Genomic DNA, 16,531 nt, shown 5'->3' on the forward strand with positions numbered 1-16,531 from the left:
TGCATCCAAGTAAAGACACTCAAGAAATTTCTATGCAATGAATTGTATTTTTAGAAAACCAAAAGATTTCTCGATTCATTTGCTGGCAACGTAACAAAAAAAAAAACAAAAAGCGAGCTACAGCTACAGAGTTCAAAAGCCTTAGCTTGGGACCTAAGGACGTTGGCGGAAATCAATCAAATTACTGAACACACTCAGTGCAATGATCAAAACAGATAAAAGTTAATCTCGTGGTAGGGAAAGAGCCAAAGGAGGAGGAGAGGAGGTAACTGAAACTGAGCACTGAACACTGAACTGTGATCATGGGCAACAACCTTAAGCTTTAGCCACAAATCTGCGCCGCAAATCTCTTCGCTTGCTTTTGGCTATTCGAAGTTTGAAGTTTTTTGAACCCAAGCGGAAGTCTGAGCACTTATGACTCATTTGATGGATAGACAAGATCTCCACAAAGCACAGCACAGCACAGCACAAGGCACAAGGCACAAAACGTCGCCCAGCCTCATGAATGAGACAAACAATTTACAAAACTGACTTGTGATGATGCTTTTCATATTTTTCCATTATATTTCTATCATTTATCTATTTTTTTTATGTTGCTCCCTCTCTTTTGTGTATTTTGAGATATTTTTGGGGAAGAGAGTCGAGTGTGTATGTGGGCGGGAAATTTTCAGCCACTTCAACACTTCATTTAATAAATGTTGTAAACACGCACGAATTGAATTATTTATGCTTAGTTGTCATAAATTCATTTGGCAGCCTGACAGACACACTGACAGACAAGACCCACGCACCATATACCATCGAGGGGAGGTGTTTGGGGTCGTGAGGTGAGCTAGAGAACGCGAAGGAGGAGAAGTGGAAAGAACTGATCCGACACGCTCAACCTAGCAGACAGATGTGCGGCAATTAAGAGAGAGAGCGAGAGCATTGACTGACAATCGCATTCAAATGTCAAAGGCGCCTATTTTTAAGCTAACATGATTTACGACACCTCAACAAAGAAATGCAGACACCAAAAGAGAGCGGGAGAAGGAGAAAAGAATGTGTGAGAGAGAGAGAGAGTGGGGAAACTGTTTTCTGTAATTGGAAAATGCATTGCAGCTTGCCATAATGTTGGCAATTAAATTATGCGCCCTGTTTTTCGCTGACCCATTTCCCAGGGGCAAATGGCCAAAAGGCAGAAAAGCTCAAGATACAACGCAAGAGTGAGTGGGCGAATGAGTGAGTGAGTGAGTGAGAGAGAAAGGCATTACTGAGGCACTGGGCTAAAAGGATGCCTCAAGAACACAAACAAAACGTCGCTGAAATGAAAATGAAAATGGAATTAAGCACACACAACTTTTTGCCTAAGTATGTAGCAAATGTGCAACACAGCGAAAACTTTGTGTGCCTCTGCGTGAGTGTGTGTGTGTGTGTGTTTGCTGCACTCGTGAGATACTTGCCACACATGCCACAGCATGGCGCACGGCCAAGTTAAGTGAAGGAGAGCGAAACGTAACAACGCAACGCAACGCAAGCGATACGAAAACGAAACGAAACGAAGCGAAGTGCAAACAAAAAGTTCAAGTATCCTAACAGTGTGTCTTATGAGTGCTTTGTCTGATTGTGAGTGCATATGAGTGTGTGAATAAGTGTTTAAACAGTTACTCGTCGACTTGCTGCTGCCGCTTTTGGTGCTGCTCTTCTTGCTGCCACACACACACACACACACACTCTCACACACAACAAATTCACTTGCATTCTCATTGCAAGCAGCAAAAGTCTTTGGTCTGTGCTTGCTCTGTTTTCTGCCTTTTTTGCGGCCTTAAGTCAACTCAAGCTAAACTGGGCCGTTTATCTATAATGTTTATACGCTGTATACACACATATAAATACATACATATACTCATATTGCCCCACACTTGACTTGACTTTCAGCTCCAACTCTTCTTTTTTTTTCTCTCTCTTTCGCTGTGTATCTTTTTAGCTCACGCTCTTATCGAAAATTTGTTTACTTATCAAACTGAACTCTGAAGTTGTTTTTGCTTTATAAGAAGTTCGAACTCTTTATCAATTGGGCCAGGGCCAGGTGCTGGAAGCTGCAGTAGAATTATGTATTTATCTAGGATGTATCTTTTATTGTTGTGTTTGTCTAGGATACGTTTTTATTGTTTGCCTGGGATTACAACACATCAGTGTATTTTTGTAGCATTTTTTGCATTCATAAACCGATCACAAATGTGCCCCTCTTATTGTGCTGGCAAAACTACTATAAACAAGCTGTGAGCAAGACAAAGGCAATCAGTAGACGGGCACAAGAAGCTGCCACTGAAAGCGGCAGCGAATTAATCTCTCCTTCTCTCCGAGCACAAGAATGAGGCCGCCGGGAAGCATATGCTGCTCTGCTGCGTGCCGACAGGACTTTAATCATTGAGAGCAGAGCAGAGCCGAGCAGACGAGCCGCCTTAGCATGTCAGTGCCTCGATCCGCGTCACGGTCTCCGTCCGTCCGTCCGTCCGTCCGTCAGTCAACACGAATGTGTTTTGAATTATTGCGCTGTAAATTCAAAAAGGATGATGCGCCGTGCTACTCGAGCAGCAGCAGCAGCAGCAGCAGCGAATTCGCTTGGCAAAAATGGGCAAAACAAAAGGATATTGTGACAAGGATTTATTAGTGTGTCCTCCACGATGTACTGAGGGTAGCAGCAGCAGCAACAACAACAACAACAACAACAGCAGCAGCCAGTCAGTCTTGCCCCATTGTCTTGTCCCTTTTCTGCTCGTTGTCATTTTATGAATTTCAGGGTTGATTTGAGCCTGCACAACAAAACACAGAGAACCCGCTTTTCACTCTCTCTCTCTCTCTCTCTCTCTCTTCCTCTTTATCGCTATCTCCATCTCTGCTGTTGAGGGGGGTCAGTCGCGTTGCCCGCTCGAGTGTCAAAGCGCAATTATTGCTCATTGCAACGCACATACTCAGCTTCTGTTGTTGTTGTCCTGCGACGTCTGTTCTTTCACTGCTTTGCTGCGGCTCAGCTGCGATTTATTGCATTCAATCTGCTTTCCTCCTTTTCGACTGCACTTGGCTTTAATTACATAGAAGATTTTTATCTTGTGACAAATGTTTTGTTTTGTATTCGTCGAGGGAGTGCAGGTGGCTTAAATGAAGCATTACTAATTGAGAGCGCTGAGATCAGCTTTAAGGACAGCCAGACAACTCTTTCGACTAGAGAAAGACCCCCCAAAAGAAAGGAAAAACAAAAAATCATAGCGTGGCAACTTCAAAAAGGCCATTTGAGGCACGCGAGGCAGACGCCCCGAAAATCAAACCCTTAACTGGCAACACACAAAAACATTTGACTAATTTATTTAATGGCCTGGTTATTACACGAACATCCCGTTGAGTTGTGAAAGAGAGAGAGGGGAAAAAGGAAAGGGGGCATGAGCGCGGGATCCATTCGAAACCCATTGAAACCCCCACTTCACAACTCCCCCGGAAGCTGCTGCGTGCATTTACCAGGCATTGAATAATGGCCAAATCTGCTGCAAAAGTTTTATTGCACTTGCCAAATTAATTTGCCACAAAGTAAAAGTAGAAGGCGCCAAAAACCTTCTCCCTGCTCTTATTGTTGTTGTTGTTGTTGTTGCTGTTTGCTAATGTGGACTACTTGGCAATGGCAATGGAAATGGAAATGAAAATGGCATTGGCAAGGGAAATGGAAATGAGTATAGAAAGCACAAATAAAGAAACAACAACAACAACAGCAGCAGCAGCAGCAGCAAAAGTGTGGAAATGGTAGATGAAATCTGTTTTTTAGGGTGTCAGGGAAAGGGAGGCAATGGAATGAATCTCCATCCGCTCTTAAATGTGCGTTCATTAATTTAATTTTTCATTATGCAGCGGCAAATGAAAAGTGTCATAAGACCATTTTAGTGAAGCCCCCAAGACCAAAGACCCCCATAAACAAAAAGGCCACACGGCAAAGACGTTCAGTGGCGCTGAAAACAGTGAAAACCGAAAAACCTAAAACCCAAAACCGAAACACAAAATGAAAACGATGACTGGGGAGCACCTTTTATTTTAATATTTGGTCATTAAAAACAGTTTCCAGACTCACTAAGACGATGAAAATGTCGAAAGAGATCCGCAGCCGAACCCAAAAAAAAAAAAAAAAATAACAAAACCTCCATGACTTCAAAATTAGAGCAATCAAATGCGACTGCACAACCGTTAAATACCCACTAAATTGATTATGAATGCCGCACCCATTGATGAATGAATATAGGAAATGAAATAAATGAGTGCATCTCATTGTGATTTGGTTTTGACGTTTCTTAATGAAATAATAATAAAAGTGAATTAACCTTATTTACATAATTTTCTTTTAGAGATAGTTCATAATTTCACAAATAATTCATAATAATTGAGTAGTTACAAATAAAATATTGTACGTCATTTAATACACAATTGCTTTGCAGTCTCTTATTTAAATATTTCGCACAACAAATTGGAATTTTTTTTGTCAAATAATTGCTTTATTTTTAGTGAGTGGTCCCTTTTAGTGAAATTTATAGACACAGGGTATTATGAATCCAAGTCGACGACGTTTTTGATTTTACTTTTGTGCGCACACCTCTCTACAATACGAGACAAGAGTTTTTGTTTTTATGATGACAGAGCAAAATGCCGAGAAAAATGCGTTAAGGAAAAACAAATCGTTGCACACGGCAGCAGCAACAACAACAGCAACAACAACAACAACAACAACTACAGCAATAACCTTTAACGCCCCAACAATTAAGGCTAAACGCTTTTATAACATCAATTTTGGGAGGGTGGGCAGGAGGAACTGGAAGGGGGGCGGGACAGTCTGAAACTTTGCCCTCTGCAGTGGTAGATGTCAAAGGAGGCGGAGGGCTGGAAAGTCCTCAGATTAATGACACTGCGCGATTTTTACGATTGTTTCTTAAGTTACGCAGCAGCAGCAGCAACAAAAGCAGCAAAAAAAAAGTTACGACGCAATGCTCTGTTTTATTTTTTTTTTCCTTTTTGGATATATTTTTTTTTGCTGCTGCTGCTCTTGCCTGGAAATTTATGAAATTTTACCTTTTGGCCAAGCAATTTGCTCCATTTACATTCTTTATTAGCTGACGCCAAGTTAGCGGGGCTGAAAAGTTTTTCTCTCTTTATTTTCTTTTGGTGTTTTGTTGCCCAAAGAATTTCCTCATCGTATGCAAGTTACATAAAATCGCCATACAAAAGATTAAACCGACCAAAAGGTGGGGGGGGGGCATAACAAAGTTTTCATTCTTCTCAGGTAACTGGCGAGCTAAACGACCACCGAACACCAGAGGGGTACAACAAGAAGAAAGCTGAGCGATGGGAAAGGGGGGGCAAGGGAATGACAACAAATGCGAGTGATGGCAGTCAAATGAGTTGAATGGGAAAGGGGAGTGTGAGGTGAAAGGGGGGGGGGGAAACACTCGTCGCTCGCTAAATGGAAAATGGAAATGCAAACTTTGTCAATTTGTAGGTCATATATACTCGGTGTGGCATATGGATAAAATCTGTCAATGAAGTTGCAGGGCGAAAGCATTACGAAGTGCGAGAGAGAGGAGGAGATTGGGATAAATGTAGCTCAACTGTAAAATTAATTAAATAACTAGTTCGAAGAGAGAATGTCTGCTGCAGCTATTTATAAAGACAGAATGTGCAGAGGAGAATAATAATTAAAACATTAAGACTAATGAAGTATATTTAATAAATTATTTGAGAAACATGTTAGTATTAAATACAGTATTCAATAAAATTTTAGTATTTTGTATTTTTAAAAAATTATTGGTCGAAAATAAAACAACTTTATTTGTTTTAAGAAAATAAATTCATTGCTTAAGTCAATAGAAATAAAATACAAAAGTTGAAATTAAATTTGACAAAATTGAAAACAATTTCAATTAATTAATAATAAACGAAAGGAATAAGGCAAATAATACAAATTAATATTCGAAATATAAATAAATTAAAGAAAATAATAAAAGTTCTTGCTCTCAATGAGTTTAAATTATAATGATAAAAGATCGAAATTCTGTAAAAGTACATACATACATACATACATACATTTACAGTTATATAATAGAGCACTAATTATTCCCCTATTTCTTTGCTCATCGTATTAGCTGCACATTTTCACTGCCGATCATACTACTCCTCCATTTAGTAAGCTCTTCAGCCAGCTTATTGTTTTGCCGGCTCTGCAGCAAGATATTGTTATTATGCTGGCTGCAAGATTTGCAGTGGCTGCCCTAACTCAAAAGTGATTGCATTGCCGGGGTGGCACTTTAAGAGCATACTAGAGTTGCATGCCATATATATATATATACATATAAATATATATATATAACATAGATATATATGTATTTATTAAGGCTACAAGTCTCAGCTGTCTGCCCCTTTTGCGCCCTGCATCCACGTGGAGAATTTAATAAATTCATCATCTTTCATTTAGTTGCTGCATCGCAAGTCTGTTACATAGCTTGCCTCTCTTACCCCGCTCCTGTCTCGAAGTCAACGAAGGAAAATTATATAAATGTATGTAGCATAAAGAAGGGAAATCATAAGAAGAAAAGAAATGTATATAAAAAAAAAAACAAAAAAAAATTGAGAAAAAAATTATGAAAAGACGGAAAAAAATCTCGCAGACAACGTGCACTGAAGATGCGAAATTCGGAGTCAAAACCCCATGAATGGAGGGAGGTAGTGAGGGGGGGAGTGTAGATGGTAGATGGGTTGATGGGTTTGGATGACTTGGATGGGTTGGATGGGAGGTAGTGAGCTGTGTAGTTGTTTTGGAGGCGTGTCGGCGACGTCGGCATCGGAGTTGCCCAAAAAAAGCAAAAGCAAAATCGTGACTGTCATTTCAACGAAGCGGAGTTATTTTTCATGACAAAGCAGCCATGGAGGACTCTTCTCCTTGCCCTCCTCCCTCCTTGCACTCCTCCCACATTTCGCAGACACAGACGGCTCAGTGTGCTAGCGGTAAAGCAGATAATGGCAACATCGCCGAGGACAGTGGTGGAGAGTGATAGGTGCGGTGAGTGGCGGGTGAAAAGGGGGAGCAACAAAAAAAAAATAAAAGAAAAGAAAAGAGTGCAGAAGAAGAAGAAGATGGCAGGCAGGCAGGCTGGCTGAGCATTCCAGCGTTAAAATACCTTTTACTGGCACATTACCAGCGACGCGTTGTCCAATAGATCCCCCCTTGCCTCCCACACTCTCACTCGCTCTGAAAAAAAAGAAACCCACCATGCTCCCTTAGACGGCCAACGTAACTGCAGCGCAGTCAACGTCGACGGCGACGTTGCTGCGTTTTTCATGAAATTATTACGACTTTGGAAATGGGGTCGTACAAAATGTCGTTACGTTCCGTTCAGTGAAAGAGCAAGCAATAGTGAGAGAGAAAGAGAGAGAAAGAGAGAGAGAGAGAGAAAGAGAGAGTGAGAGTGAGAGAGAGAGAGAGAGCCTGCCGGTTTATTGTTGAAAATTTCTTGATTGTATCTGCGGAAAATGTTTGGAAATTGGTTAAAGTTGCAGCCATGATGCAAGCTGACAAGTCTTGTTCCTTTCCTTGTCTCTGTCTCTCTTTCTCTCTCTCTCTGATCTTCAATTAAGTGGAAAATAAAGAGAGAAACAGGAAGGGAGTGAAAGAGGTAGAGACTGCGTGTCGTATGTCGAGTTAGCAACATTCTCAGGCAACTTCTCAAATTTCTCAGCACGGCAATTGATGTTGGCTGCTGATGAACTGACCCACAAACAAGCAAAAATTGAAACCAAAACCAAAAATCAAAAACGAAACGAAACCAACAACAACAGCAAGAAAAAAAGCGTCTAGTCGCTGGCGAGAGATCTTTGTCGCAAAGCTCGTAAAGATCGCATTAAAATGCCATAAAAAGCGAGACATTACTTTTATTTTTTATAGTCTACCTGAATTGTGAGTATGCGTGTATGTACCGAAAAAAAAAATATGTGTATATATGCTCCATACTATGTATTACATTTTTCACTTTTCTCTGGGGTTTTGTATTTGTCACCGCGCTTTGGCTTTCTCATTGTCTCGCTGTCTCGCTAATGAAGTTTCTGCCCCCCATCATCAGCATCCAGCCATAGCATCGTTATGGCCATCATCATCATCACCATCATCAACATTGAGAATCTAATAAGCGTGAAATAATTGACATTTAAGCAAAGCGCACGCACATAGACAATGGCCAAGACACAACTGACGACCACTCTCTGGACATGACCATCCCATGACTCTTCACAATCTTCGCCTCCTCCTCTCTAAAACTGTTGAGCTGCTTCGCTTTGTAGGCCAACTCCGCGAGGCGACCAAGTTAAAGACGAAGACGCAGAGCAAACCAAACGATAAGTCGAGAATCATGACAGATGACCGCACGTACTCACTACGGAGTACATTTTACGTCTCACGAACGAAACGCAGTCGAAACTTGTACATAAAAAATATATATATATGTATGTATGTATAGCGGGAGGGAGGGGCATATGGAGAGACAGACTGCGATTCTTTGGGGCTACGTTTCTGGGTCATGAACCAAAAATGTAAAATAATGAGTTGGTTTTATAAAAATGTCGTCGTGCCAGCGATACAGCAGACAGGCGGACAGACAGACCGACGGACGGACAGACAGACAGACATACAGACGGACGGACAGCGAGACAGACCCATTCACTCCCTTCGCTTGCCTATTTTGTGGTTGTTGTTTCTATATAAACACAATATTTTTTGAGGTCTTGTCGATTTGCCAAACTGCTTTTTTTCCTTTGTTTTTTTTTGTTGGCATTCAACTGCGAGTGTCACCTGTGCGTGGGCGGGTGGATTGAGTGGGTGTTGGGGGAGAGGGAATGGGAATGGGGTAGATATGGAGCATGGAGCATGAAACATCTGTCAATGCGACACGTGATGTGTTTACTAAATTTTGCACACCCGCAAATTGTCGTTTAAAGTGTGATAGTTGGGTGCCAAGGTAATCAGATTAGATGCACAAATGATAGAGCTGACTTATAGTACATGATAAAAAAAAGAACAAAAAGAATGAAATATATTAAATGGCTCTTCCAACATTAGAAGTATTTGCTTAAAATTTCAATATTTCAAATTAATAGGAATATCATTTAATTCGAAAGCGTTTGCCATAAAATAATCTATCTTTACTTAGACAAAACCTGCTCTTGGCATCTTGAATTTTCGATACTATTCATTTGCATAACAAAACCAACAACGGTAAAAACAATTTCTTTAGCTTGTGAATAACTTATTTTCCAATGAATAAAATGCATATTAAAAAAAAATCGAAACGAAGATATTTGCAGCTCTAGCTTAAGTTCTTGAATCGCAAACACATGCTCATGCATAACTCTCATTTCTCACTCTCCAATTACATTCTCTTTCTCTCTCTTTGCTTTTCTCATTGCAGTCGCCGTTGCCGCCATCAGTGACCTCAACTCGTAAATGGTAAGTGCAAAATTGTCTGTAAAATGCATTTTAAACTCGCAATCACAACCCAGGGGGTGCAGAATGTGTGATAGGCAGGGAAAGAGCCTTCTCTATTTGCGTCGTTGTGCTACTGCAAAATGTTCCCCCTTTTGTGGGGAGAATTGTGCAAAGAATAAACACCCTCGCCTCGCCTCGCCTTGCCTCGCTTAGCCTCTCGCTCTCTCTCTCTCTCTAGACAACGCATCGTTGGCATCGTCGTGTGCACTGCCCTCGACCTTAACATCTAACGAATGGTCGGACACGCCCAACGCCTCGTAATGCGGCGCCAACTAAATTGCTTTGCAGCTCAACGTCGGGGGCAGCTTTACCTATAAACCAAAATGAATGTCTAAACGAGCAAAGGGAGTCGAGTTGTGTGCTACTGCAATATAAACGCCTGTGAATGCAAATAGATGCTATGCGATGCGATGCGATGCGATGCGATGAGCGAGCGTAGACAGATGTTTCGATGCGAGTATGCAAAAATTGCATGCTGACTGCAACCTCATCATCGTCATCGTCATCGTCATCGTCATCGTCATAGTCAGAAATAGCAACAGCAACGGCAACAAAACAGATGCCGTAGAGTAGCCGCCGGAAAATGCAATCGCCGGGAAAGTCGCAACAGAGAACACGAGCCAACGGTCAGCATGGAAGCTGCATTCACTCCACATCATTATCAACATCATCATCATCGTCGTCGTTAGTAGCGTGATCATTATTAAGCGTGCAACATTTTGTTTACCCCCATTAACTTTGACCACGCGCTAAATTCGCAGCCAGCAGCAGCAGCAGCAGCAGCAGCAGCTTCCCCATATTGGCCTGCTTTTCCTATTTTTATACCCGCTATCAAAAGGAGAGAAGGGTAACTATGTGTCGATGGGATATGAAGGAGCCATCTCCGAAGATAAACTTACAAGTCATTTAAGAATCAAATTGTATAAGGAAAAACTCCTTGCAGCTGTGGTTCACAATCAATGAGATATTTTTTATGAACTAGTACATCGATATACGAAATGTAAGTTTCGGTATTTTATGATGTTATTTCGATGTAATATATTTTAATATTCGATACTCAAAATATAGTTATTTTCAATTATTTTTGGAATTTTTTCAGAATATCAATTCAGTGTGTTGATTTTATGAAATGAAGATGATGAATATCGATAAATAAAAATTGACTTGTTTCATTTTATTCATTTGGTATACTTTACTCTTTTTTTTTATTGAAAATTGTTAGCGGGTATCTCAAAGTCGAGCTCACTCGACTGTCGCTTTCTTACTGGTTTTATTAGACTTTTCTAAAATGGGGCGAAAGTTGCGGTCCTTGCGTGCCGTGCTTATGTGATGAATCAATCCATCCCGACTATATGTGCAATTCTCAGTTCTCATTCAACTGACGTCATTGAACAGCCAACTGTGGCTAAATGAGTTAAACAGGCCCGAGATAACGGATGTCAGCGCAGCCCGAGCCCGAGCCGGAGCCGGAGCCAGAATTAACAAATTAACTTCGTCCACTTTGTGTGGCATGAACACTAACACAATTATCAAATACACCGGCAACTGCCAAAGGATTCGACATTGTGCTGTGTGCTGTTTAAAATGTGCTTGGAGCATGCGAAAAGCTCGTTAGTTTACAGCTTTAAGTGTAAGCTGCAACTGCAACAATGTAACTCTTTTTTTTATAGTACTTTGAGTACTTATAAAAAATAGCTCAAAGTTGCAGTTTACATGACTTGGATTAATCTGTAAACTAAAGCGATTAAAGGTAATCCATGATAGTTGAAACTTTAAAGTAGTATTTTATGAAAGCTTTGATTGCATTTTGGAAATTAAGCTTAGCTTTTTTCTATGTAAATTAAATCAAATTCTACCTTTCTAAAATATCCGTATAATTATGATTAAAAGTAGCTTAAATAGTTAAGTGAAAAACTACGTTTACTTTACTGTTGAATTAGTTTTAGCAATTTTAGTAATTTGCCAAGTTTTGCACTGCATTTTATGGCTAGTGTCATATCGAGCTAAGCTCAAATAATTCATATGCGTTGAAGTGTTTATGTTTGGCTTAAAATATTACGCGCAAAAGCCTAAAAACGTCGTCCTTCATTAGCGTCGACCGCTTTACCTCACTTTGCCTGCCACGTGCTGCAATTTAGACGCTGTTGCTGTTTAATTTGTTGCGGTAGCCGTTGCCGTTGCCGTTGCTGTGTCTGTTGTTTTAGCCATATTTGCACAACAGAAATACCAGGGCCATAAACATTGTGCGTCGTTGTCTTTAATATGCAATAAGCTGTGTTGTATTTGTTTACACAGCTCAACAAAATTCCAATGATTTTGTTTTTGCCTTTTTTTTCTCTCTCATAACTCATTGGCATTAAACATACCCCGCCGACCGACCCATTGCCCTCAACCCACAAATCACAAGCTCACAAAACGCACAACCCACAATCGGTCGGCCGACTTGCGACGCATTTTAAATCATGACATAAACACTTTCACACTTTTGGCGAAGAGCAAAAAAAAAAAGAAGAAGAAGATAAATATCCCATGCGATGCGACTTGGTAAATCGGGCCAGGCTAATGTGGTCAGGGCCAGAAGCAATTGCAGGCATATGAACTCATTAACAGCTTCACAAGAAACTCAACTGATATTTGATATGTGCTAACAGGCAACTGATAGCCGGATAGAGGCTTGTGTGTGTGTGTGTGTGTGACAAGCAATTAGTAATGCATTCGAAGGTTCATAGAATGTTAGATACACAGTACAATAGAGTTGAAGCAGTAGTAAAATAATCTAATCGGCTTTGCCAGCAAAAGACGAACGACAACCGGCGACCGACGCCCTTTTGCCCATCCTTTGTAGACAAATATTGTCGCAAGCTGCCAACGAAGACGACAACGACGACGACGACGACAACGATGAAGGCAAAGACGATATCGAGTATACGACGCGTCGTTTTGTAGCTAGAAGTAATCAGAACGGTAGAAAGACTTTGCTGTAAACCGAACTATGCAATTATTTGCACAACTAATAATTCACTTTAGTGTTTCAGTCAGTTCAAATATTGGTTAAGCTCAGTGTTTCCTCTCCGTCTATCTAGCTTGAAGGATGGATGACATAATGCAGCATGACTGTTGCCTTAGCTTATCACTGAGGCACACAATAGCACCACCAACAGCAGCAATAAACTGTGCAGTAAATAATCAGATGCACAACGTTTCCACTTTTTCTGTTTTCTGTTTTTTTTTTTTTTTTGTGTACTAAATATTGTATGCATACATTTTTTTATGTGCACTTTAAATTGTCATTAACATGAGTTCGCCAAATTTAGCAACTCTTATCTGAGGGGGAAAAAACACAAACATAAAATAAAGGCTGGTCGAACATTAAATACGCTTCCAACAATAAGCTAAAATTAACAACAAACGCGTTGAGTGATTTATTTTAGAGATACTGAGTAACTGCTTAAAAATACTTGTATTGTTTTATGCCTTAAAAGGATCTATAAGATACAAACGCTTGTAAATCAAAAGACTCCAACACAACAATGCCACAACACAGTTCACAGTTCTCGGTTCTCAGATCTGAGATCTAAAATCTTGGATCTTCGCATGCAAGTCATGATGATGCATTCGATGGGTGGCGAGGGAGGAGGGGACATTGGTGTTTTGTGGTCTCGTAAGATGCTTTTTATTGGGGTCTCTCTTCACATACACGATACGATGCACGTGTCGTCTCACACATTGTGTGTTTGTGTATATTTGGGATTTAAAATGTCAACAGCAATGTTGGCTAGAAGAACTCCATAAGCTGCTTACGTCTGTTGGCACTTTTTTTTTGGCCAGCCATACAACAACGGCCTTGAGAATCTGTTTTTTACTTTTTTTTGGCTTGTTTATTGCTTTGGCTAAGCGTTCAATTTCTGACAATGAGCACAAATTGAACGAACGAACGAACGTACAAACACTATAGCCCATTGATAGTAGCTGTAGAAGGTTTCCCCTTGATGATTTGCCGACGCGCTGAGCTGAGAACTTGAAAACGAAACGAGAAACAAAAACAAAAACAGACAACTCACATAAATATACATACTACTGCTTACTCATCATTATTCAATTGAATTGAATATGCCACACTAGAAGTTAAGTGCTGCTGCTGCGAATACATGCATTTCAATTAAGCTTTGATTCAATTCAATTTTTAGCATTTCGTTTTCAACAGTTGAACACATATTTCAACTTATGTCGAGCATTTCAATTAGTTTCAGTTTAATTTGCAAAAACAAAACAAAAATAAAACACACTTAAAGTTCAGCGTGCAACAACAGCAGTAAAAAAAAAAATGCATTTAGTGTGAGAGCTGTATAAACTTTAATTCATTTTCATTCATTTGCCTTATCCTTCACAGCAGCAGCAACAGCAACAGCAACAGCTGAGATCTTCAAAAGAAATCTGTGTTAACTGTTCCGCTTGATTGCCACTTTCAATCAGCGCAGAGCAGAGCAGAGTCTTAGACTCTTTCAATCAGTTTGAAGTTTAAGAGGAGGGCGTGGTCGTTGTGGTCGCCGGTCGCCGGTCGGTTTGCTCGTCATTCACCTTGGAAATCTTGAAATCTTGAAATGCACATTGAAGCGGAAAAACCAGTAATTAAATGGCTTCACTTGTTCGCTTTGTTTTTTCTACTTCTTTTGCTCTCTTTCTCACTGTCTCCAGCTCCTTAACACTAAACACTCAAGTAAAAACAACAGCAGCAAAAAAAAAATGTTGCTCCCGCCTGCCTTCTTGTTTTGTTTGTTTCTTATGTCGCCAGACGACAACAACAGCAACAACGACTACGACAACGACGATAGTCAAGTAGACAGACAAAACTAACCCGTCCAATTTGTAATTGAAACTTTCATTTTCATTTTTTCCACTTTTCGTTTTTGTTCACAGTTTTTTTTTGTTTTGTTTTTAAGTTGTAATGAAAAACCGGCGTTGTTGACAGACAGACGGGCAGACATTTGCTCAAGATCTGTGAATGTACATTTACTCCGACTAGTTCACGTAGTTAGCAGTTGACATTGCGAGCTGTGAACAACAAATATATTACTAAGTAAGAATAAATTTGCGCGAAAATAATTAAAATTCTTTAAATTTGTTATTTAATTTCAATATTTAATTTCAAAAATACTTTTTATAAGTATTTGCATTCCATTGCTTAACTTGAATTCTACAACTTAAATTTCGATTGCAGAATTTTATATTGAAATAAATAACATTTTGTTTTTAAGTTAGTAGTTTTGTTTTAAAAGGATATTTAATACATACCCTTTAATAATAAAATTTACAAAACTTTACTTAAATTCTCTAAATTCAATTTCGATTACAGAATTTTATGTTGGCGACATTTTTGAGATATTTATAATAAAATAACAAAAAAAATGTTACATAATAAATTCCATAAATTCAATTTCAGCTGCAGAATTTTATGTTAAAGTATTGGCAACATTTTAACTAGGTCACAAAAATGAGTTTAATTTTAATTTAAATTTTTGCTTTTTAAGTACTTTTTTGTGTGTAAAAATAATGCATGCATTTGTTTCCGTTGCAAATCAAATCTGTCTCGCAAAGTCTCACAATATTCACAACATTTTGATTGTTGCTCGTACTTATTTAATTTGAATATGTTTTTTTTTTTTTTTTTTTTTTTTTTGGTTTTGACTATATTTTATTAACACACGAATGTCAAAATAAAACAAGAGCAACAGCGACAGCAAACAGCGAGTAATAAAAGTAAAATGTACAAATTGCAATTATGTTGAAATTCAACAAAAGACAATGACTGCTGGTCGCAGTAGTAGTAAAAGCTTTGTCACATCAGCAACTATTTTTTTGTTGTTTTGTTTTTTTTTGAGAAAATTGCAATTGAAATTGAAACTTGCATTGAAGTGTTGTAGTGAAAATTGAGCATGGCAAAAATGACAAAAAATTGTTCGTGTTCGTTTGCAATATAAAATCCAGCATAATTTCGCATGTAAATCAAATGAAAAGTGAATGTATGAAAATTGTAGATGCAGATGCAGTGGCAAAAAGAAAGCGGATGAATTGAAATAAGCCTTAAATAATACTTTAGCTGACAGAGGGAGAAAGAGAGATAGTGAGAGAGAGAGAGAGAGACAGACTCCTCTTTATTTCACAAGAATTTCAATATCTGATTTTAGCATTTGAAATTTGAAATTTGATAAATTGAAGCAAGCAAATTGCTAATGCGATTAAATTGCGATTTAATTCCACTTTCTTATGGATGGAAATCAATGATGTGATATCTCTTCTGCTTTATGTTTGTCTATGTATGTGTGTATTTTTTCCGTGTTCCACCTGTGCTGTGCTGCCATTTACCTGTCCGTCCCTCCGCCCCCGCTCTTGGAAGTGTCAGACGTTAAGGCGAGTAAACAAATTGGCTTGAAATTTGATGAGTTTATGTCGCTTCCGTTGTGTCTCGCAAGGGTGCAAAAGTTGTGCAACCATCGCAAGACAGAGAGAGAGACAGAGAAAGAGAGAGAGAGAGAGAGCGAAGCGAGAGGAAGGGAAACTAATGAATGACATGCCATCCTAATGAATGACAAGAGACAACGTTGCCAGCTGCCATCTGCCATCTGCCAGTTAGCGGCTGTTACCTGTGTGTGTATACAAATCAATGGCTCAACCTGAACAAATGATGAAATACGATATTTGGCCGCATGGCCAACATCGTAGTTGATGTTGTAGTTGACGTTGCTTCGGCTGTTCGTTGTTCGTTGTTCGCTGTGGCAGCGTAAATAGCCGAGACATAAAATGCAGTTAGCGTAAATGAATCCCAAAACCAAACTAACGGTACCAATAGCGCACAACAACTCTCGTTTACACACTCACGTCAGGGGAAACGGCGGTGTCAACTTAAACTTGTCAGACGTCAGAAAGAAAATGAAGTACAATAAATAACGCATACGCCGCATAAGCCAACGTTCAATGATAAAAAATTGC

General features: G+C 39.4%; 1 protein-coding gene across 1 annotated transcript in view; it reads left to right on the forward strand.

Moving 5' to 3' along the window:
- LOC133847595 (uncharacterized) overlaps positions 1-16,531 on the forward strand; it is a 92,501-nt gene that overhangs the window by 41,429 nt on the left and 34,541 nt on the right. The window contains exon 4 of the mRNA XM_062282753.1: positions 9,468-9,509. The gene's annotated coding sequence lies outside the window, so the exon portion shown is untranslated. The remainder of the gene's footprint in view (positions 1-9,467; positions 9,510-16,531) is intronic.

Source organism: Drosophila sulfurigaster, chromosome X (assembly GCF_023558435.1).
Source record: "Drosophila sulfurigaster albostrigata strain 15112-1811.04 chromosome X, ASM2355843v2, whole genome shotgun sequence".
Taxonomy (NCBI): domain Eukaryota; kingdom Metazoa; phylum Arthropoda; class Insecta; order Diptera; family Drosophilidae; genus Drosophila; species Drosophila sulfurigaster.